Source organism: Drosophila suzukii, chromosome 3 (assembly GCF_043229965.1).
Source record: "Drosophila suzukii chromosome 3, CBGP_Dsuzu_IsoJpt1.0, whole genome shotgun sequence".
In the NCBI taxonomy this organism is placed as follows: Eukaryota; Metazoa; Arthropoda; class Insecta; order Diptera; family Drosophilidae; genus Drosophila; species Drosophila suzukii.
The window spans coordinates 78,287,241-78,312,055 of record NC_092082.1 but is presented as its reverse complement, the minus strand read 5'-3'; the positions used below and the strand labels follow the sequence as shown (position 1 = coordinate 78,312,055).

Below are 24,815 nucleotides of genomic sequence, written 5' to 3'. Positions count from 1 at the left end.
GGCGCTTTTGAGCGTTTATCTTTCGATGGCTGCGGCAAAGCGGGCTTATCTGCCGGTCGGCCATCTTGGATTTATCTGGCAAGCGCGCATTTGTCAGATACTTTCGAAGCGCTGTGCGTCCTTTTCTCGCACATGCGCGTGGCGGCGTTTCAGGCGTGGCAACGTTGACGTCGACAGCGGCGGCAGCAGCGCCGCTCACGCACACTACTGCACACACAAATACCAGCGCAGACCGTACCGCCCCGAAGCCCCCGCACCTTTGAGATAGAGTCGCAGCGCCCATAATGGCAGAGAAAAAACCATACTTATTTATCGAAACATACTTGTCCTCTTCGGAACTCGAAACCGGAGATCTCTAGACTGAGCCAAGGAATCGGGGATTTTATGTGGATCTATATTGAATCAATTGCTATTGTCAGATTCGACTTATATGTCACTAAAAGTAAAATTAGGCATTTATTAAGCAATCTAAATTTAACAGAAAAAAATCAGATTTTTAATAAAAAAATAATGATAAATCTTTATTTTTAGAGTCCTTGTTTAATTTAAAAAATAAATCACATTTTGATTGGAAAAAAACAAACATATTTATTTTTTAAATTATTTTTTAAAGAAATATAATAAAACTAAAAATTATAATCAAATTAACCATATAAAATAGTTTTATCGATTCTTATTAAAGGTTTAGTTTTAAAATATCTGCTCAGAATATTAAATTTTTTAAATCCAGAAGTTAAAGTTCGGATCAATTTTTGTAATTTTTTCAAAGTTATAATACTTAAAATATTTTTAAATCTTAAATAATATATTTTCAATCCATAAATATAAATCTAACTACATTGAAAGCAACCAAAATGTATTCAAAACATGCCGACGGCACTTGGAGCTCGCTTAAAAGCCCGCTCTACTCAATTCCGCACCGCAGTTCGCTGGCATTTATGCAAATTGGCTTTTTTCAGACCACACACTGACATCAGCTAATTGTCAATTACCGAACAAATGCTAATGGCAATCGCCAAAGACCCATTCTAATGGAGACTCGCAGCCTTGACTAATTGAGGCGTCAATTGCCGGCGTCCAGAATTTATTCAAGCCACGAATTTCAGTTTTTTCGTAAATCTTAAACTCTTCAAGAGTTGCCCGGCGAGTGGCCATTTTTGCGTATCTCCATTCGAAAATAAACGCAGCTTAATTTGCATAACTGAAATGCAGAATTTATTTTAATTCAGGCATTGCATAAAACGTACTTCTTTATGCACTCTCACACAGCCGCACTCGGAGTTTCCGAGGAGGGATCCAGCTGGAATTACAAGAGCCATTTATGCAAATGCCGGGCTCCGGGCTCTGGGCTCTGGGCTCCTCCAGGCCAAGATGGAATATTTCAGTCACGTTAATTCATTCACGTTTAATTCACGAATAAAGTTCGTAACTTATATCGTGCTCATAATGCATGCAAATTTATCACCCCCCGGGAAACGGGGGGCCTGGGTGGGTATATATCCATATATCCAGCACAGCAGGTGAGTCCATTAAGTGTTCGATTTACATCCGATTGCCTGGCTTTCCTCGTCCATTCTGCCCGCTGATTTATGGAGACCCCTTGGCCCGGTGTGGCATCCAGTTCCTGTCCAATTCGCATCCCAGCGTGCACTTTGTGTCCCCTCCTTAACGACTTGATAAGTCGATTTTGGCCCCACAGCTGCCACACACCCCGAAACACCGGAAATAATTAAAAGAGCCAAAGTTCTGCAATATGCCAATATGGCCGAGGAGACGAATTTCATTAGACAAACTGACAAAATGTCACCGAGAGCAGAATGAACGGAATCTGCTGGGGATATAAAAGAAAACTTTGCCGAAAATATTGGCCAACACTTTCGTCGGCCAAATTAAAAAGGAATGCCGGCTCAAGTGCCTCGGGTTTAGTCACCTTTAAGCCCCGTTCCAGTTTTTGGGTCCAGGCCAATTTATATTTAGTCACGGGCCATGACATTCACGAAAACAAACAGCCGCAGACCGAGTGGAATGGAATATAGGTATAAATATATATGTATCTTCATATTTTCATATTTGCCGGGCTTATTTGGTTTGCTTTCCTTGGCCTCGCTTTCGTGGGTACACTTAGGTGAGTTCCTCCAGCCGAAATAGAAGTCAACATCCAGGCAATTGGGGCACTTAAAGGCGAAGCGAATCTCGCTTGGTGCACTGTGGGAAATCGGAAAGGAGAATTTAGAAAATAAAAACACGCAAGGCGGCAACACAAAGGTTGCTTTAACTATTAAATAATAATTTTTCATCAATCTAGATAAGCGCATATTATTCTGTTTAAATAATACAATATATTATGCCATTCAGTAGCTAACTTATTTATAAATGCCCTTTTAAGTAGAATTACTTAAATCTTGATAAATATTTCATTTTTTATAACCAGAGAGTTTTTTTTTATCAGATTAATAATAAAATATATTGCATTGAATTTAATTACTTTGAGCTTGCTTAGTAAATGTATCTTTGGAAAACTGAGAAAGAAAAGAAAAGAAATATTCGTAGGCATACTCAGTAAATGAGCTTTAAATGTTGGGCATAACGATTTTTTAAAATAATAAAATAAAATTTTCAATAAAAATTGTTTTAAAAATAATCAGAATGGAAATTAGAACTTCTTACTTTCTGAGAGTAAAGAGCTACCTTATTTCTGTTAGTGCACATCCGTGGTACGTCCCTTGCTCCAAATGCAACGACTGTCATTGGGAAAAGCCAACCAGCAGACTGTAGGGACTTCCTTGCCGCCCCCAACAAATTCAGGAAAACCGTGCGGAATGGGAACGAAGCCATTCTTCCGAATCGTTGCCTTGTGCACAAATAAGGGAAAAGTCAGGGCACAGAATAAGTGCCTATACGGTCCCGGTTCGGGTAGTTTTGCCTCGGGGGTGTGTATTCTTCCGGACTCTGTACTCTGGATTCCGGATTCAATGTCCGTGTCCGTGTCCGTGGCCGGGCATCCTTATCCAGATTCCTGACTCGTTGCAACTGCTGTGCAAATAATGGTGAGGGGCAGAAAGTGCGGGGGCGTCAGACGACACCTACAACGTCCACGGGGATTGCAGCCACTCGAAAGAGATTTACTTTTGGCAACTGCTGGTGACGTGGTGCTCCGAATAGTAACGAACTGGGGGGCAGGGGCTGCTCCTCCATTTGGCCAACTCCATCTGCGTTTCGGGACATTTCGGGACGTCGACACGTTTGGTGTTGGCAAAAGTTTTCTCATTTTGCCAAGATGCTCGCTCGTAACGAAAATTGTCGAGCTCGCCAAAAACGCCGATGGGTTGAAAGAAGCGGATGAGATGGTTTGGATTTGGATTTGGAGGCGGTATCCTGGGAGAAATGGAAATGGTGCCGCACCGCATGCACTGGCGACATTTCTCATTAAAAGTTTTCCACATTTTGTTGTCTCACCAAACATTCTTATCAGCAGACAGAAGCCATTTTCATAACGAACTTGCTGAACGGAAGGCGGCGAATGCACAAAGCCAATGTGGCAGCCACAAAAATCGGAAGACAGGTGTCTGGCAGCTTAATCGAAGGTAATGAAATATGGGTGGCTTAATTAATAGGAGGTCCGTGGATCGGGGTACGGTGATTGGGGATTATCTGGTAAGCAATAAATATGTATATGTTATGGAAAATACAAAAAGAAAGTTTGAGGTTAGGAAACCTATGAATTGTGACTCAACATTTGAAATATTCAAAACAAGTCTTATAAAATTGACATCTGATCTAGTGGTAACTGCAATAGAAAATGTATCTTATGGATTGATCTTTCAGCTGCCTTTCACTTTTCTAAGAGATCTCAATGCCAACACATTTCTTAACTCTGCCTTGAGTATGATTATTTCCAGTTTTTAAGAGCCAATTACGAAAATGAGCCTTGCCTATGCCACATTGCTGCAATAAAGTATGAAATGATAATTTCCGGAAAAACAGCGGACCTTGAAACTAAATTAGGCGCAACCTGCGTGCAATTATCGTTAGTTTGTTTTTGTTTTTCTGCAAAGGGTTGAGTTAGACAAAAGGGTTGGGCTCTGAGTTCTAAGTTCTGGGCTCTGGATTTTGTTTCTGTTTCTGTTCAATGTCAGTTAGCCATGCCCGCGGCTCTCGAGGCCATAAAACAAGGTCGGTTGGGTATAAAAAACGAGTCACAAGGGCAAGGGTTCGCCACCCACAAGGGTTTACACACACACACACACACACTGTTTAAATCTCGCATTAAGGGCGCACAGTGGGCCCATTGTCAGTTCTGCGGCCAAATGTCCGAGGCGATCTGCTCTCGCTTTCTTTCTTCCACGATGCTCGAATGGGAATGTGTGTGTGTTCCCGTCACAGTTCGAAGTTTTACGGTCTACGAGAGTTGGCCGTAAAAAGTGAGAGTCATTAAAAATTTTACTGCTTCTCAAGGTCGTCGCAGGGAATTTTATGTCACTTTTATGGCCTAGCTGCTGCTGCGGATGCCACTTCATGGCCATGGCCAGCGTAATCGGCATCGTCATCCGCATCGTCATCGACTGACCCAATTTGTCTGGAGATACCTGGGCAATTGGATCAATCGGTTCATTGATGGCCCATTTGCATGACGGAGTTCAACGAACTCGCGACTCAGAACAGTGGTTGAAATTATTATGGAAATTGTACATAAATATTTTGTTAAAGAGACATTACTTTGAATATTTTCATCACATTCCTAAAAATAAGTACTCTATATTTAAACAAAATTAATCTTTTCGTTAAAAAGTATCTTTTGGTTTAATAGAACTACATTTAGTTTTAATGCATGTTTAGTATGGGTTTACCATACCATTCTATATTTAAGGAACATCAAGCCGGCTTATAATAAATTCAATCCCAGCTCTGGCATCTTAGAAAGCGACTCTTGTCCCCCGAAACTCGCCAAATACTTTCCGTTTATTAACGAAAATCAAAAACTTTTCTCCTTTCCGCATAAAATATTTAATATATTCGCTTGGCTTTCATATCGCAGCCACACACGCTTGATGCCTTATGAAACTTTTGGCCCGCCTTTTGGCTTATTTGCGAATTTCGTGCACGCTCCGCAAGCTGGCAGAAAATTTTGGAGCGGAATAAGGCGAAGATGGTTGAAATGCTTAGTGGCAAGTGCCAAAACTAAATCCAATAACTATATGCTGAAACATTCATGAGCGCAAATTGAACACGTTTTTGCGTCTGGCTGTGCTGGCCACCTCGGATCCTGGCTTAAACCCGATTGGGTTTTGCTTCTGGCATCGGTTCGATGGAATTAAGTTCAATTGAGCTTGCTGTGAGGGTACGAGTTTGGGATTGGGGTCCAGACAGGTCTTCAATCGGGGCCAACGCACTCGTCACTGCAGCAGGATGAATTATCCACACCTTCTGGACCCGAGTAACGACCATTTTGATTACAAGTATTTCTCGCAGACGTTTCCCTGCATTTAACCAAAATGGTGGCAAGCACGAAACGGTGGGAAATTCCTCTACTGATTGCACGTTTCAGCTGGCTGCCAAATCGGGGTGTGCATTTTGAATTCGCATTCCCTCACACCTCTGCGCATTCCCTCCCATTCGGAATAATTGAATCGAGAAATTGCTTCGCCCCATGAAAGGAATCCGATGTGAACTTTGCAACGGACGGCGACATTCAATTTCTGAAAGCATTTCGAGAAATTCAATTCGATTTGAAGCAATCGAAAGGAAATCGGGGTAAAGGGCAGAGAACAAAAATAACAATTGCGGAATAACTAATTTTCTTTGTAACTAAATATGAGAGAACAGAGAACATTTAATTATAATATAGTTTTCGTTGTACATTTTTATATACAATTTTTATTCAATGTCGGAACTTGTATTTCGTCATTCAGAATTTTAAATAATATTTTATGTAACATTTCTGAAAACCCCATATAAGCTGAAAATTAAATTTCAAATTTAAAACTAATTGTTCTGTTTACTTGTGCAATTCATATAAATAGCGCTACCATAATGCAAACAAGAAAAAACAAAAATAACCAACCCCCTACGACAGCTGTTTGGATTATTTAACCCCCGAAATTACCGCCACCCCAAGAGTTCTAAAAGTTTAAGAGAGAACACAAAGCGAAAGAGAGAATTTGGGGTACTCTTTCTCGTTTTTGGAGATACGGGGAAACCCACAGGGTGACTAGTGTGATTTTGTCCGACCGTCCATAAATAAAATTAAAACGAAATCGAATTAATTAGCATATTTAACTGCGCCAGAGACAGCAGGTGTATCAAGAATCGAAGGCTCTAATTAAGCCATTTCTCTGTTCGACTTCGGTTGCAATTTGCGTTCCAATAGCCCGCAAATCAGTCAGCCACTGTCAGAATCTTGGCATGCGATAAATTCCGCAGACGATGGGTTTATTAGCCACCAAGTGACATCTTCCCCCGACCCGCCAACTTCCTCGTAAACGAACGCTGCCAGCCACTTAAATCTCATCTCCCCATCGATGATAATGATGATGATGATGATGCTTCGATAATGCCGATGGAACAATGGCGATGGTTCTGGGTCCCAGAAATTTCGTATGCAACCAAAGTGCCCAGGTTGATATAGGGGGAGATCCGGAAGAAACTAATGGAAGAATCTCGCGATGTCACGAGCGTGAGTTATGGTTAAGTGCACTTTTTTGGGCTGCCTTCGCGGCAAACCGCCCACATTGCCATTCCTACCTCCACCCACTGCCGTGTTGTTTGTGTCTAAATGCAAATTTTGTGTAATGAACATCGCGCTGAGGAGTGGGATGGTTCATTATACTCTTACGGATTGTGGGATAAGTCGTATATCAAGAATCGTTTCCAAAAGTTGTAGAACCCATTTAGCGGTATAGGAAAACAAAAATAAAAATAATTTTTCTATGCCGATGTTCTTCTGGTTCAAAGATCTAAAAATTTAAAAATACTTTTCAACCAAAACATAAATTTACTTTTAAATTCAGTTGAATAATATACTTTTTTTGTGAATATTAATTAAAGATTATTACCTTAAACATAAGAAGAATGGTAAGAATATAGAATATAATCAAAATATCTTTTTATTTGAGATATATTTTTTATTCTAGTACATATCCTAGAAGTATCTTATTTCTTTTTAATTATATTTAAGAAAAGAGAGTAGATAGAGCATCTGAATTTCGTCCAAAACAATACCAAGCTGTAGAATTATTTTTGTGTTAGCTTCAACTTTTGCGCTGCCTGACTATTAGCTAATGCTTGAGCCGCAATTCGTGACGTGCTGCGCCCTCGTCTCCGCCTCCTACAACCTTCGACCTCAGAGACCCCCTCCCCCTATTAACCCCCTAACCAAATCTGAATTCAACCCCAACCGCAGCCCTGTTGCTGCTGATGCGCTTCGTAAAGTTTTTGCAGAAAATTTGAATATCGCTTGGCTTATTTCGCGCTTGGCAAGCAACCACCGTGTTGTTTGGGGGGCGGGGCAGGTGGTTTCTGACAGCCATGTGTGTATCTGTGAGCCACGTTTAATGGTGGTGGAAATGGAGCTGCAACTACCACCTCAGGAGGGTCAGGAGCTCACGTTGTTTGCACTCTGCCCCCCATCTCCTGCCCCCTCCTGAAACTCTTTATCCTGCGTCCTTGCTGTTGTGTTCGTCTGTTATTAATTTTCCTGCTCCTCCGAAATTCCCGCCTGGGGCCATTTAGCCCCAATTGCGTCTCGGTCTCAGACTCGCAATCAGCTTCAGTTCCAGTCTTTGTCTTTTGGGGCCTGGATGCGTTTCATTAATTAACTGAAATGCTCTCGACGAGCTTTGCACGTTACAACAATGAATTATTTATATAAAATTTGTCTGGCTTTTTTTCCACTCCTGCATTGAATCTTTTTTCTTCTACGTCTTTGTTGCCCTTGGCAATCGCAAATTTGTTGCCATTTTGTTGTGCTGGGTCCTGTTTTTCTGGCCAGGAGGTGAAATGAGGTGCAATACTTCGGGCCATTATTGGCCAGATTTTTTTCGTCCTTTGTCTGAGTCATTTGAGAGATTTCTGCCCGAGGGGGATCTACAGTTTTCTTATCCGTTGATAAATATATAAAAGTATATATTTTTAATGCATTTAGAAAAGTTGCATGTCTCTTTTAAATAACATTAAATTCCTTTTAAGGAGAAACATTATAAAACCGCCAGTTGATAAGCAGGTGTCCTAACTCTTTGCCCTTTTTTTGCATTACTCAACTCTCAGTGGCGAGTTTTTCCACTCAGTGAACGGAGCTTAATTAAATTATACGAATGTCTTCCCTGTTTTTCCCTCTTTTGAGTTACCGGGGGATTACGAGTCCAGACACAGCTCTGCAATTCCCATTCATTTCATTTTAAATCTCAACCAGAACTAATTTTATATTTCCCCCCAGTTTTTTCGACGGATTTTTTCCGTCCTGCTTATTTCTTTGGGGAATTCGAGGATTAAATGAAAAGGATTTTAGTCTGACAGAGTGTTTTTCTTGGTCTGGACCTCGCTGTTTAATGGATTTTTATAGTCAAGACACCAGCTGCATTTGCATATTATGATCTTATACTGAAGAGTGAGACCAAAATTATAATTATGTACAATGTAATGAGATGCTTTCCATGTTTTTGCTAAGAGAATTCATTTCAAGTTATGAGTGAATTATGCAAAAGGACTTTTTGGTATGTTAGTTATAAGATCTAACGATAAAAGAAAATATGGAATTATTATTTGGACAAACAAATTTTTTAATTTGATTCGAGAAGTTTACACTACATTGGTTGTGCTTGTGTACTGAAAATAATTTCTTATAACAATCTAAAAACAAAATTCTTATATATAACTTGTATGATTGTAGAGACTACATATATTTATGCTTTTTTGTTATTTAGTCTTCTCCCTTTTCTTTCAATTTCAGGTAAATACCCCCTAACATCTAAACCGTTTAAGCTGCCCTAAGTTTATTCAATATTTTGGTTATTTAACACTAAGTAAAATAAAGAATGAGGTAAGGTAAACAATAAGTGCGAACCCATGAATTTTATTCAGTGTGTTTATGAAAATGGCCAACAATCAGACAGAAACGATAACAAAACGGGGGGATCCGTCCACCAGCTTTTACCAAACGCTCCTGGTTCTGGTCCTGAAATTCTCCTGTAGTGTTCACAACAGGAATGCCCGATAAAATAAAATACACCCCATCAATATAAACGACAGTTTCAGCGGCAGCAGCCACACACATGAATCACGTCCTGAGCGTTTTCAGACCAAGATCCCAAAAAAGGCCAACAAACAACAGAACAACACATGGAGGGGTGTCTTCGAGCGGGGAAACAAATGAAAAAGTCTGTACAAATAATGCAGCCATTTTGGATAACAATGGAAGCTAACAAAGAACAAACAACAACATCGCTTGGAAGAAAAACAACGCCAAGAAACAGGAAAAACAAAAAGGAATGTGTGTGCTGGAAAAGGTGGAATCGGAATTCGATTTAAGCGTTCAGTGACTTTGCCCTCCTCCCCCAAACAGCTTTGCCACATTTATCAAAGTCCCAAAAATGCCAACGAACACAGCTACAGCAACAAAGCCAAGAAAATAAAAAGAAAACACAAAAATGTCACATTCGAATTGAATTTAAATGAGTTTGGTGCTTGACGAAGGCCAATACCCAAGGGCGAGGAGGGGAAAGACCCGACCAGCTCCGATCCGATCCCATCCGATTCGAGGCAGAACCAGACCCAGAACCACAATTCGATAAAACTCCCAGAAACTATGCCGCCATGCCAAAGGCAGACCCAAAGCTCCAGGGCCATTAGTCTGCTCAGAGGTCTTTCCTTCCATTTGATTTCTTAGTTTTTTCTGTAGCTCTTGGTCGCACAGTGGGCACAATAAGTGGGAAACATATGTGGATTTAACTTACTTTACCTTACCTGCACTTTAAGTTTTTCAAGATACTGAAAGGTTATCGGTTATTTGCCCGGGAGAATTTGTAGTTTTTCTTTGTTTTGTAAAATGGAGAAATGTAAATGTAAGTTCCTTGAACTTCCTTTTTATTTTAAGATATGACAAAACTATTTAAAATTTAAAGATTTAAATGTTATTAACATAATAGTGTTTATACCTTAGCATATTTTTTAAAATTTGCTTAATAAATATTTTATTTTTTAAAAATCAATATTACATTGTATCCAACAGTTCATACTGTTATCTCAGTGATCTCAGCTTGCATGTAATATTTGGCTACAATATTTAACCTTGCTCTGCAAGGCCCAATGTGCCTGCATCATTAGCATTTACACTGGGCTCGTCTATCGATCGACGCGATCACACCGACTTGACATGGCCCGGCCTGTGCGATGATCGTTTTAATTTAGTCCAATCAGAGCCAATAGAATTAATTAGGGGGCTAAGACACGGATGGCGACGACGCAATTAGTTGTGCGTTCTGCCTCATAAACACATAGATACTCCTCGCACGCATCCACAGAGAGGCAAAAATCTGGCAACTAGGTCACGGGAAGGGGGCGGGTCGTTGGAAGTGACACATCGCCGGGCACATTACGCTGGAGATATAAATAAACACGCATACTTTGGGAGGCTGGGACGCCCTATTTCGGTTCCCAAGGATCAGGATGGAATGGCCATCTCATTTGGGCAGCTCGCCCGCCAAATTGTGTGTATCTCTTGAGCGGATGTGACTATGCTCGTGGAACCCATTCAGAAATGGCCCCATTCAACTTCCTTATAATGGGGTCCCTCTGCCAATCCAAAAAGTTCAGAAGTTTGCCTTCAGCTGGGCAGCGGGCCTGCCAGTCAATGTGGCCGAGTTAGAGGAGGAATATAATTTCGAAAGGGGACAACAGATTCCGTTGGGATTAAACATCTACGGACAAAAGACATACTTATTCATACACATTTTCGTATCCATGAGATACGAGTATCTCTTGCGCACACAGCCACGTTCCTGCGGCATATCTGAAAATGTATATTTATATTTTTGGCATTCCCCGTTGAGGGGGAGAAAATGTCTTCAGGCAAAGACATAAATAGATTCAATGTATGACATCAAAGCAGGCTAATGAATACAACTGTCGTGGTCGTAATTTAGGGGACCACGAGTTGGCCTCTGTCTTCGTAAGAGCAGTTTTTTCCTAATCCAACAAGTTGTTTATCGTAGAAATATTTAAATGGCCCTGTTTAAATTAGAATGTGCCGTTGAAATATAAACAGATAATCTTTTACTTGGAAAATGCTTTACCGCGAACTATTAAGTCTTGGATTTTATTTCAAAAATTCGAATTTTAATGAGCCATTAAGAATTGATTTAGTGAAATGAAGATAATTATATTATTTGTATGGCTTTCACCAACTCTAATTGTGTTATGAATGTAAACCATGTATATTTTCGAACAATATTCCAGGAATATATTGTGCGCATTGAGCCATAACGACCACAATCTATAAATATTGATGAGCAAAGGAGTAATTTCACTTTCAATGCAACCAGTTTTGGCAATGGATAATGGCAATAATTGTTCTGTCTGCCATTCCCCGATCCAAAAATTCCGGGAACACTCCTCCATCGACGTCACTTGGACCTCCCAAGAGAAAAACAGAAAAGTGCGGTGGCAACACCTAAAATGAGTTAATGGCCGCATTTATTGCCAAACTGCTATAATAAACAATTTGTTGGGCATTTAACGAATTTTACTACCGCCAACAAAAGCCGGCTGAAGGCAGGGCGAATCGAGGGGGGTGGAGTGGGGGCGAAGTGGGCCAAATGCGAGTGGCCATAAAAATGTTTATGATGGATTATGCTACGCTACCGCAACCACGCTCATCACTCACTTAATGTTTTACGACGACACTTTCCATGTGGGACACCGTGTTCGGGCAGGTCTTGGTCTTCTTTGGAGGCAGTTTGTGGAGAAAGGGAAGAGGCAGACCTGGTCAATGTCAAGGTGAAAAGTGTGCCACATAAAATGGTCATAAAGGTGCCGCAGATTGATTTAGACCGTCGCGCAGATGAGCAGGTTGAACGTTTACTGGGAAAGTGGAACTTGAGAAGTGGTGCAAACGCACCGCCACCGGGCGCATTAAAATTTTACGGTCAGCCGTAGACGACTGCCAGACACCTAGACACACTTTGGCACACTCACACATGAGACAGTAAAAATAAAGCATTATTATGGCCGCCATTAAACTCAAGTCGCTGCCGGAAGCTGTAGCTGTAAATGTATCTGTATCGCAGTCGCATTCTCATTCCGAGTCTAAGGTGGTTTTTTTTCGTTATCTCAGGCGTGTGGGCTCTAGACGCACTGGCCTTGCTTAGGGTCTTTGGTCTTGGTCTCCTCTTGATTTTTTCAGAGTCTAGAGTCTGGTTCCCATAAAAGTGAGGCGCGCGACTAACACGCGAGTCCGCCACGCCCCCCCTTCGACACCCCCTTCGTGAAAAAGGCGCCGATTGCGGCTGCGTTTTTATGAATGAAAGCGGCGCTGCCTCTTCGCCACTCGCCACTTTTGTGGCTTTTTTAGCGGCATTTTATTGGCTTAATGTCGCATTTTGTACCACTGTCAAGACAGACAAGCACTTGCACCGCAATTCCAACATTGTCCTGACAACGTTTTCTGATTACTCAAAAGTTACGTTTATTGCAAAAAAAACAGAATAACGTAGTCAAACGCATTGTGCTTTCTGTGAGCTTACGAAAATGCAAATACTTATATTTGTATAAATAAAAAAATGGAAGAATTTATTATATTTACCATAATTCTATTTTTAATGAAAACCATAATTGTCTTACCATAATGTCTTCTACTTGGACTTGTTGAACCAAAAAATGATCCAAAATTTTTTTAAAGTTTTACTGAAATCTTCAACTTTGAAATACTTAAACAATTTATTTTTTTCTCTACATGATATTGGGTTTAGCATTTTTTAACTAAGCTTCAACAATAACATGCTTCTTTTGTAAACTCATTAATATAGGGTTTTATTTAAAATAAAGATAGACAATTTTTTATTAAAAGTATTAGTTAAAGATTTATCGACATACATTTTCACAACATTTGACATTGAGACTTGAGTTCTCGCTATTTTTATTTACATTTTTTATGACAGTTTTAAATCATAGCAAAAAAAATGTTTGAAAGCAAGAATTTTTAACTACTTATTCTTCTTATTTTGTATTATTAAGGCTACAAGATGATAAAATTATGCAAAACATTACCCCACCAGTCTATGGGTCTCCATCAATTGAATATTCCACTTGCGCTCCCAAACTGCGGTCGCCATTTAACACCTGCAAATGTCTGAGTCCGTATACCCACGTTTTGAATTCAACATCGAGCATTTTGTGGTGTTACGCTTACCATCCTGCGACCAATGATATGGCTGTCAGTCGTTAGCCGGCAGAACTCCCTGCCATGTTTTGAAATGCCTTGGAATTGGACCCGCTTCGTGGCTCCCTGGAACTTTTGCTGCCGTCGCATATCGCAACTAATCAAATGCCAAAACACGTTTTCAGCGACTGCTTATCGTGGGCATGGCCAGACAAAAAGGCAAGACAAAAAGCTATAGACTGGGGAAATTAGCATATTGTCAACAACTAGCGGCGGCGGCTCGGATATCAGGGGCATTTGTATAAATATGATTGATTTATGTGACAATTTTCGACAGCATTTATGCGGACGTGTCACGCATATGGCTAAGATCAAGTTTGGTTTTTGGGCAAGAAGGAAAACTTAAATTAGTCTGGGACTTGGATTTTGTTAGATTTGGCACCCGAAGCCAAAGAGATTTCACAGAAATTTGCATTCTCATTTTCCCGCATTTAAGATTGCAACCAAATTTTAACTACAGTCCAATAAACTGGTTTGCAGAGCAGAAAATAAATGTAGAAAAAATCCAGCATCTGCCGACTGCGCATGAGCTCTGATTTTCAGGGGAACCAAAGCGCAGAAATTGTTGACAAAAATAGTGGCCAACCTAGAAGATAAATTCACCCATACACAAACAAGAGCAGCTGAACGTCACACAGATACAAAGTAGGAAAAAGAGGCCATGTTTTTTTTTGCGGCAGCCATCACTGTTGCCATCTCTGTCGCACTTAGAGGGGAATATTGGCTAAATATTATATTATATAAAACACACATTAAAAGGGGAAAGTAATCAAATATATATCTATCCACTTCTCTTTTAAAATTATATTTAAGGGGTTTCATAGAGAAAAATCGTTGAAAACAGCTAAATATTTTAAATAGGCGTCGGCCATGCATATTGTGTGAGCGAGAGGAATATATGAACAAGCCTGCTGTCTCTTTTACTCCTGTGCACTCACACAAAGGAAATTTATATTTTAATGTGTGCGTAAATGGGTGGCACTCAGCTGGCGACCTCTGTTGGGAGAAGCAGAGCAGCTGCAGCTGCGCAGTAAAACCGAAAGAGGGCGCCAGCCTAAAAGGTTTGAGTATTAGCTAAAATATTTATTTGAAATTAATAAAAAATTTATTACTAATTATATTCTAAATTAAATTGTTAAAAAAAAGACAACAAATTTTGTGGTACTTTTTTAGGGTCGGAAAATGTACTTGTTACTTAATTTTTCCCCTTGAAAAGCCCAACTTTGCAGCCTCAACTTTCTGTTCGATTTCGAAAAAGTAAGCTCAAAGCTTGGCCTTTTGGGCGTCGCTTATGTACTAGTGAGCTTATTTTCTGCACATTTGGGGCCCCAATATATATATACAATTGGGCCTGGGCCCGGCTACAACATCCCCCGATGCCGGCGAGATAAAAATCAATATAAATATATGTTGTGGGCGGACAGGCAGGCGCTGTAAATATGTACATACCTACGCCCTAGCAAAGCGAATACATACAATATTTGCGCACACTTAATGAGCAAATTTATGCGTTTTGCAAAGGATTATGGCGCAGAAAATTTCATTAATTTCATTTAATATTCGCAATAAAATGCAAAACGACCGGCCGCCCAGCCAATTTGCATTTGAACTGCCTTTGAAGAGGCAGCAAACTTTAAATCAATTTAAGTCGGCAGCTTACTTTTACAGCACTTCAGACGCCACGCCCTGATCCAAATATATATATGTATATAAGCCCTGCCTCGTACTTGCCGGTTTCATTTAGCGCATTTTAATCGAGCCATCGAACGGCATATTAATTTCAATTTTCGGCATAAACTCGACGCTTTATGGCGATAAAGGTGGGCGGGGAGGGTCGCACTGACAGGTGCCTCTTAATGGCCCCGCCTTATCGCGAACCTGTTGGCAGAGCACTCCGCTAAAGGACGCTCTGCAGTCGCCATTCGTTATCTTCAGCGAATAATGCAAGTTCGATTCCGTCTGACTCAGGTCGTAAATTGAATGTTTATACCTCATACCGGAGCTTGGTTAATTAGCCAATTATATTTCATAAGCAATTTCGAAATCATTTTTCCCTCGCCAAGTGTCAGGTAAACTCTGAAAATGGCTATTTAATTGTTATAATTTGTATTTTAAACGCAAAGATGGCGTCGCTTAGTATTTCAGCTGCCTTTTTTCGGCTAATGACAATGCGCACTCATTTGCGTAAGGTGCGTCATGCTTTTTTTTTAAACAGCCGTCAAATCGGTCAACCTCACCTTTTAAATACTAATTATTATTAATTTTAAATGTTAATAAAAAAGGTTTGACACGACAATTTGCATTATTTAAGTGTTAAATTAATTTTATGAATGATTTTTAATGATATGACTGCTGCTCGGATGTCTGTTGCTTGGATGTATTAAAACAAAAAGGTTAAACTCGATTTTCTAATGACCTTTAATGTCTTTAAAATAAACCGAACTCTGATTAACTTTAATTACTTTAAATGCTTCTTAAACGATTTGTAATAGTATGTTGAAATCATCAAAAAAAAACATTGTGCTATTATATTTCTTTTAAAAATCTTTTTTAAATTTTATATTGCTCAAAACAAACGCTTTAAACAATTTCCTGAAATGTGCACTTCCGAATCGCTTATCTTACAAAACTGACATCTTCAAATGAATAAAATAAACATTTATTTCAAAGTTTTATTATTATAGTTGCCGTCGCATAACTCAAGTAAACAATCAAACTTTAATCCGATTTACTCAGTAAGCTATAGAACTTGTTCCCACTCCGAATGGAATTCAAAACGTTGTCGCCGCACTTTTGGGCCATGTTATGAACTGATTTTGAATAAAACGCTCCTTAAAGTGCAATAACCAGTCCCGGCAACAAAGGAACTTCGGAGATGTTTAGGGTTTTAAACTTTACGACTTTACTATTGCTCTTAGAACTTTTCCCAGATAAACTCCAGTCTAGTGTTTTATTTGTGTCAACCAATCGTTACAAGCTCGAGTAGAAAAAAAACATCGTAAATGTTTTTCCCACAGATTAAAAGGCGATAAAACGTGGTTATTGTCCCGCTTCCTCGCATAAACTATTGGATATCCAATTTTGCTTTTTCCCATATTTCGCACGTATTCCAACCTATGAAATTCGTATTGATATGGGTACTATTCGAATATATCGTGGATCGATTTGCCGTCGCCATTTTCAAAGTACGGAAAAGACCGAAGCCAGATAGCATAAAGAGTTCCAAGTAAATTGAATGCGTTCAGAATGTTAATTGTCTCGGGCCACTTTTGCATCTCGGGAACGAAAAACAGACATTTCGTCTGCTGTGTGGGGCTTCAATTAAAACGTTTTAAAAATCTCCGGCATATTTTCATGGCCTGTCGAAGGAACGCATTAAAATGGGCGACGCAGTGCGATGCGATGGGGCCGGCACTTGACTCTTGTTATAAGTACATCGGAGAACATCGGTCGAATCGGTCCGATATGGGATTCTCTCTCTATCTGCGATATATCTTTTTCCCTGGACACCCATTGCTGGGATGTGTCCGCCATTGAAATTCAAAACGCAAACTTGCCGCGTTCATCGGTTTTTGTGCTCGGGAACAACTCCTTCTCCTGCTCGTTGATATTCCCAACATCGGAATGGGCATAAATATGCCACTCGTATAGCACCATTTTTCATTTCGTTTCGTTTTGAAACAGTTTTATGTCTGCCCTCCCCGCCTTGAAGGAAAATCACTTCAGAATGAGCGATGTCTCTGATCTAATTGCAAGGGGGACGGCATGCTAAAGTCAACTTGAGACTCAAGTGGATAGACCCAAAACACAAAATATCAGACACCAATACTGGAATTCGGTGGAAAACTGGTTTTTCAATATTTTCAAATCCATTTCGAGGGCATTATTGTTGCTGGTGGTCAGGTCTCTCTAGTCGTTCATTTTCATATTTCTAGCTCGTATTTTAGTAACTAAATTCCAAGCTGACAGTGACCTAACCCGGACTCCCTTGTCTCTTATCTTTCCCGAACAGCGTGACTTGAGAAATCCAAAATAAATAAATTATTTACTTTGTCAGAGGCTTTGTTTGGTGTTTTTTTGTTATATTCTCCATTCGGAATCGGGTAAATATTTATGCCAGCCCAAAGACCGAACTCAATCTGTGTCCTCATCAACGCCATATCTTGTGGCACAATTTTAACGATCCCGAAATTAACACATGTTCCGCTAACGTTAACAGATTCGAGGCATATACCATATACTATGCCCATACCCCCTTCTTCCTCTGGGGAGCTGCACTGGGATATTTATGAAGCGGTTCCCTGCCCCGCCTTAAATGCATTGAATTTTAATATTTCTCTTGGCACTTTGGCCATTGGGAATGCACCGCATCCATTTCGGTTATCGCCTAGCCACTTTGGACAGTGCAGTAAATCAATCAGGGACTCTACCACTTCTTTGAAACCGAGTCCCCAACGATATCGTCGATATCCGATCGGGCCATGCATTTTATTAAATGTCTCGCCTGACAATTCGAAGGTATTTTAAGGTCTCAAATTCAAATTACAAATTCAATTCGATGGTTGTCGCTATGGTAATATAATATAAAATATTTCGAATGGTAAAAGTAATCGAATCTTCCTTTTTGTCATATAACAAAAACACATTACCATATGCGGTAGATTGATATCAAGAAAAATGTTGTTATGCTTTGTCATTTATTGTTATTTTACACTTCATTTATAACTAAATACAAACTATTGCAGGTTGATCAATTTTCCACACTTACAACCCCTAAACGGAAATCGGCAAATGAATTTCCTTCAAATATCTTCGTTTGAATTTATTAAAAAGGTTTTTTACAGAACATGCCAAATGGCAAATGTTTACCATTTTTAAGCGATTTCTTGAAGTCTTAACCCCTGGACACGCCCTCGAAAGCAAAGGGGAAGAGGACTTTCAATTGAAGGTATTTCAAAATAAATGGCATCCAGTGATTAAGTGGAATGAAAGTAAAACGCATTTCATAAATAGGTAAACAACAAAATGGGCGGCTCTCGACGGATCCTTTTGTTGCGGTTTATCTGATGAAGGACCGATTTCCATGGGAGCAGCGGCAACTGTTGCCATTACAAGGATTAAACGAAACATTTACATGCCGGGGCTAAGGCCAAAATCCACCCCAGAAGCGACCGCATTTTCCGGGGCACCAGGTGAATGGGGTGGCCCTTTCCAATATGGCAGCCCTCCCAAAAGAAAAGGGGCGGTGAAATGCTCCCAACTTTCACTTTTCGCGCAGAACGAACTCAGATTTTGATTTACAACCTCCTCTTTTTTTTACGATCCTGTGCCGGGGAATTGCAACAATTGTCATCTAGCTGCAACCCTTTGTCTGCCAACCTGACGAGACGTAGACGGGGTTCCATTGAAAGGACCAAAGGGTCCCGAAGACAATGTGTCTCAGCTGCCTGTTTGGCAGCATTTTGAAATCCATTTACGCCGCATATCATAAAAAATAATACCGAAATATGCGCCTTCGTTCCGTGCAAAAAGTTGTGTGTCTGTTTGGTTAAAACAAAAATTTTACGCCTCGCAATTTGAGGAATTTCGGGAAAGGGTCTCGCCAACGGTCTCAACTCGTTCGCGGCTGGGCACCTGATACAGGTACCCGGGAAACTTTCTCCTTCTACGCATCTCCAGGTAGCTGGCAATCAAGTGAAATTGGAAAGTGTCCCCTGACTTGGTCCTAACTCGATTGGCAATTCATTCGCTGCACGCGTAATTAAAAGTGCGTCGCTAGATGGACTTCCAATTTGGCGCAAATGAAGCCACCCACGGGCAATTACCGCCCTGCAATTACATTAAGTTGGCCCAGGACCCCATGACCATTATTAGGGGTCTTCGACTCGATTTAGTGGCCCAATCAACGGCGAACCCATCCACATACATCTGCATATATGCATCTGTTCAGTCGGCAGGAGGAAATTGATCAATTGGGTAAAATTAAGGAGGCACTTTGGTGCGGCCCCCTTCCACTCACTTTTCGGTGGGGTTTCGTGTCAACGTGCCGTTGGATTCATCAATAAATAAGCCAAACTCTGCGCCAGGGACATGACTCCAGTTCGACTGAGCTGAGTGCCATACGACATAAGTTGGCTGATTAAATGCGACTTTGCCACATGGGGAAATTGCCAGCGAGGGAGCCTCAAATTGGGATAATAAGGGTTACCGGAAACGGGGGTAAACTCTCATAATAATAATGAGGAATCGCTTGATAAACGGTTTAGTCCTTAAAATAGTAGCCCTTATCATAAATAAAACTGTTAAATACTTAGAAAATTAAGGTTATCAATGTTTTTCAACTCACAAATGAGGGTAACTTCAAAAACAATCTGATGAGAAAATGAAAAAATCTTTAAGCTGCATGGCTAAATTGCTATACTTTAAATCATGAAAATCATGAGTACTTAATTAAACTTAAAGGTGATGGCTAATTTTTTTGTTTTTCACTTCTTATTTTGAATATTCAACATTCAAACAGTTTACTTTAAACTTCATTTATATTACATTTTTACTATAATTTATGCATCCACCAGACAATTACAACCATTTAAGTAACAGTTTCACACTTTTCCATGAAATTCAACGCTTAAAGCTAATTTTCATTGCTGCTTTCTTGGCAAAGCATCCATCTGGCAACCTTGGATAGTGAGTACCCCAACTTCCCCCAGTAACTTTCCTATCTCCCACTCTCTGAAATAGTTTTGACGTTTTGCTATCGTTCGCCATCATTGCTGTTCTGCCATCATCGTAAATTACACGAAAAGTATCTATCTTTAGTTGGCAATGCAGCAATTTTATTAAAATTCCAAAAACCCACCCGCCCTTCGGTTGGCTCCTTGTGGCATCCGCAGCCCCAGTTGCCCATGAATATATGTATGTAGTTCCACTTAGACTCCGGCCCAGGACAGACTTCCAACTTGGACCAGGACCAAAGGTGGAGGAGAAGAAGCTCACCCTCCTGGCAGAGCCATCGCCATATTGCAGAAATTGTATGGAGCAAGTAGTTTCCCCTGCCGTCGCTGCTTTTATATAAACATGAGGCAAGATTAGATACAAATTACACGCCAGCTTCCCAAGGTGGGCAGCATCCTCATCCTCATCCCCCGTTTGGCAATTTGCTCACCTTTCTGCTCCTTCTGCTTCTTTTGCTCCATCGTATCCATAAGTTACCAACGCAAAGTATCTCAAGTCCGACAGCTGCAATAAGAGGAAAACTTTCGGGAGGCAAGCAAATGGCATTTCTGGGCCACACCCACTTGCTGTTGCCACTCCCCCCAACCAGTGTATTTTATTATTTATTTATTTCATATATTTTGCAACGACCGCGATTATAAAATGTACAAAAAAAGCGAGGAAGGAAAAAATATGGAAAACTATGTTCGTGCCCTTAGGGAGGCATTGCTTTTTTCTCTATTGGCTTGGTGCTAGTACTGTCAGATCTGCCGTTTTTTAATAAAAATATATCTTCTAAATTTGGTTCTGTGCTTAAAATTTGTTTAATTAAACATTATGATGCAATTGCTTAAAAATAAATGATTTATCAAGGTCACTTATTGTCTTGGGTTCTTAACTGAAAAATTATCTTTTAAACTTGGATTTGGAATGCTTTTTTCTTCCTTTATAAATTAGGTCATTTTAAAAAACTGTAAACTTTATAGATGGCCAAAAAAAATGTGGAGATCCAGCTTTTTTTTAATGTTCCAATTTTTTGGGCCATATTTTTGGTTGAACTGTCCTGTTTTAAGCTAGGTTCTTGGGAGTCATGTTAGCGAATGGATCCCCCGAAAGTAATTTGTTTCTGCCAAATTCAAACTTTACTTATTTTCGCAAAAAAAAGAGCCAAAAGTTTGTCATTCTTTCCGTTCGTGATTTCAGGATGGGCAAAACGGGCCGGGAAAATAAAAGCAAAGTCAGCCGGAAAGTTTCAGGGTCCTTTGAGTGGGTGGGTGGATGTCGTTGTGGTTGTGTGTTTCTGTTTGAGTTTGCTCAGTTCCAGGGGGACATGGGGACACGGGGACCGGAGTTGAGCCTCATTCGGTGGCACGTTTGCAAAATGGCCCGATGCGTGTCTGGAATACATTTTCTGGCTTGCCAAAAAGATGGCAAAATACAAGACCGAGTCACAACTTTGGCCAGGGCCCCCACATCTCTCCGCAGCCACTCCCCCGGTGCATTTGTACACAATGTTGGTTGTAATTCAACGTAAATTTATGTGAAATTGTTTGCCAGGCAGGGAGCACGGAAAGCGGCATTTTGTGTTTTCTAAAATTTAATGTAGTTCGCCTGGTAAACGGGGATGATGGTGGAGAATCGTTGGTTCCTGTGCTTACGCCACAGAATTTCAAATTAGCAAACACACACGCACTCGCCTGGGAGTTCGGGTCCACATTCCCATGGGTTGAGCAGGTTTTCTGGGGCATGGCTGTGGAACCCGAGTCCAGGAACCCTAAACAGTTCCCAAAAAGCCAAAGCGAAAAACCCGACTGACGAAGGGCTTCATGTTAATTGCGGCTTTTGTTTGGTTTTCTGTTCGATTAAGTTAATGGCGCCAGGCGGCGCGTCGTGTGTCGTTTCATTTTTGGCAAATGGAATTCTCTTTAATCGGGCTCGATCTTAACGCCAATTGCTGCTTTTGGGGCTTTACACCTGCCTTCTGTATATTGTCTTTTAATTTGTCTAGTTTTAATTTGTTTATTTCCAGAAATAAGTTGATAGTGGTTCATTTAGAATAATAAAACAACAAAATGTTTATACAAATATGTTTTATTTTCTTAGAGTAAAACGTGTAAATATTGGGAATATACGTCATTTAAATTCTTCAATATATTTTTTTCTTTCACATTTTTCGTGAAAATATATTCCAAAACTGTGGAATTTTTTAAACCAACTCAATACTTTTTATAATATTTGTCGATTTTGTTGTTGGCTAACCCTAGTTAGGACCATTTCAACGAATAATACCTTACCATAAACACTACTTAAATTTGGCCAGTAGCAGCCTGGACTTGATACGTTGTTTATTTACTCTTCATTAATTGAATCATAATTAAGAAAATGGGAATACAGTGGAGACCCTATCCCGAGAACACCGTCATCAGTGGAAATGCCAGAAGGGTAAATATTAAAAACAGGAACAGCCACAAAAACTGTCAACTTAAGCATCATAAAAAGTCGATTGTATTGACAATAATTTTCCGCATTAAACACACAAAGTTAATGCGCCAGAAGTTGCCGAGCGACTGTTGCACGGGATGCAAGGTGGAAGCGCAGATACACTCGGAAAAAATACTGGCTTTTATTAATTGATTATCACTCTGAAAACTTTTCTTTCTAGCTAAGTTTGAGTTAAGTTCCGATAAATATTTTAAATGTTGACTTGAGTATCGTTATGGATATTTTTTCAAGTGTCGAGAAAAATGGAGACTGGGAGAAAGAGTGGGTAAAATGGAGGATCAGGACCGGAGAAAGCGGGGAAGCGAGCCCGGAGCGCCTTAATGGAAGACTCAATGCTCGTAAAAGTCAGCGGGTTGGGGTCTTCCAGAGGAGCGGAGTGGAGCGGAGATATTTTTTTCTCGAGTGCACCGCTGGGCACTTAACCAAACCAAAAGGAATTTGTTTGTTTTCTTAGCCCTGCCCCCGCCCCACGCCCCCTTCAGCACAAGTATGTGCATCTGGCACACTTACCGCGCAATTAATGGCGCAATTAAATGTTTACTTTCGGCGCTTTCGAACCGCACATAAATGGCAGCCGTTCCCCGTCGCCGAGGGGGATCAAAATTGTGGTAGAGAAGGGGTTTCGATCGGTGGGAGGCGGTCGGTTGGGTTTCCTAGCCCTGGCCGCAAACTCAGGTGAACGAACAGGTGAGCAGAAGAGAAGTCAGGTTCGTACTTTTGAGACGCAGAATACGATAGCTGATGATTCTTTTGTCCGACTGGGTATTATTTTCGCTCGTTCCGTTCACACTTTTAAAAATAGATTTTGCATAGAAATCGCTAAGTTAACATTGAAATTCGTCTACTAATAATATTTCGTCTGATAATCTGCAAATTGTTTTAGAAGATCTGCCTTATGTCTATAAATTTCAATTTGACTTGACACTTTACCAAATGTTAGTCATATCGGGTTTCAATGGCCAAATAATCATTAGGAAAACACAAAAGATAAATGTTTAATACTGTTGAATATTGGTGAATGTTGTTGATAATTATTCAAAACAAAAAAAGAGAAAGATGTAATATTGGCCTCAATTAGTTTTAGATTTTTACACTCTCATATAGCTGCATTTTCTAAATTTTAGAAGTAGTTTCTTTTAAATCCACTAATATTAAACTCCACAATGTTACTTAAAGTGCTTAACAAAAAATGTGGAATATATTCACTGCAAGTACCTTTTTTTATGTAAACAATTTTAAATATCTTGGCTTACATTAAAGAACAATGTCTATATGGTTTGCGCTTTAAAAAAACCATGTTAATTTAAACTGTATTATTAAAATGTTATGACTTGTTAAGCCTTAAAAATTCTTGCATGAAGGACTTTCGTTCAATCACTTTCCAGAGATTCTAGTTCAGTCGCCCGCGGGTTGTAAAACAATTTGTTGCAAAATTTAGCAAACAGCCAGAAAAGTGCTCCATAAAAATATTAATCCTTCCGCCGCGTGGCCGGGCGAGGAAAATGGGATGGGAAATGGGAAAACAAACCCCTACACATGTTTCTCCTTGGGCGAGACTCTCGCTTTCGTTCGTTTTTAGGGACCATAAAGCAGTTTTAATGGCCGCAGTGCCTTGAATTTGCTGCTGGCTTCCTATCTTGGTATCTGTGTGGGCGCAGCACCGCAAATAGAGTGAAAATCTAAAAAATCGCAAATCGCCAGGGATGGTTCTGCACCGTTCCTTGGGATAGCTTCGTTTCGGTTCCGTTCCGCTACGTCAAAGAGTTGCAATTACAGAATGTTTAATTGCCAGCAGTGAATGTTCAAGGAAAAGCGAAAGTGGCCTCGACAAAACGTGGCGGGCGAGGAAAGAGTTGACTTAATGGCACTTAAAAGGCAATAAAATCCTGAATTATGATTTCGAGGTCGCAGCAACAAAAAGTAAGCCCCTATATGCTCTACCCCCGATTTCCAGCATGACGTGAGTGTTTCGGCTATTCTTGGCCAGGCCAGCATACAATCTAGGGGCTAATGACGCATCCTATCCACCGGGAATGGAATCGGAATCGCCTCCGCAGGAATTCGAAAATGACGCCTGTCACTGGGCTGCTTATTTATGGCAATTTCGAATGTCTTATGGGCGACTGCATTTACATATTCGGAACGCTGTGGTCACTCGGCAATCGCAACC

At 40.3% G+C, this 24,815-nt stretch overlaps 1 protein-coding gene across 4 annotated transcripts in view; it reads left to right on the top strand.

Annotated features, from left to right (window-relative positions):
- The window catches only part of LOC108019994 (uncharacterized), a 103,482-nt gene that overhangs the window by 48,162 nt on the left and 30,505 nt on the right, over positions 1 to 24,815 (top strand). The gene's annotated exons all lie outside the window — the stretch shown is intronic.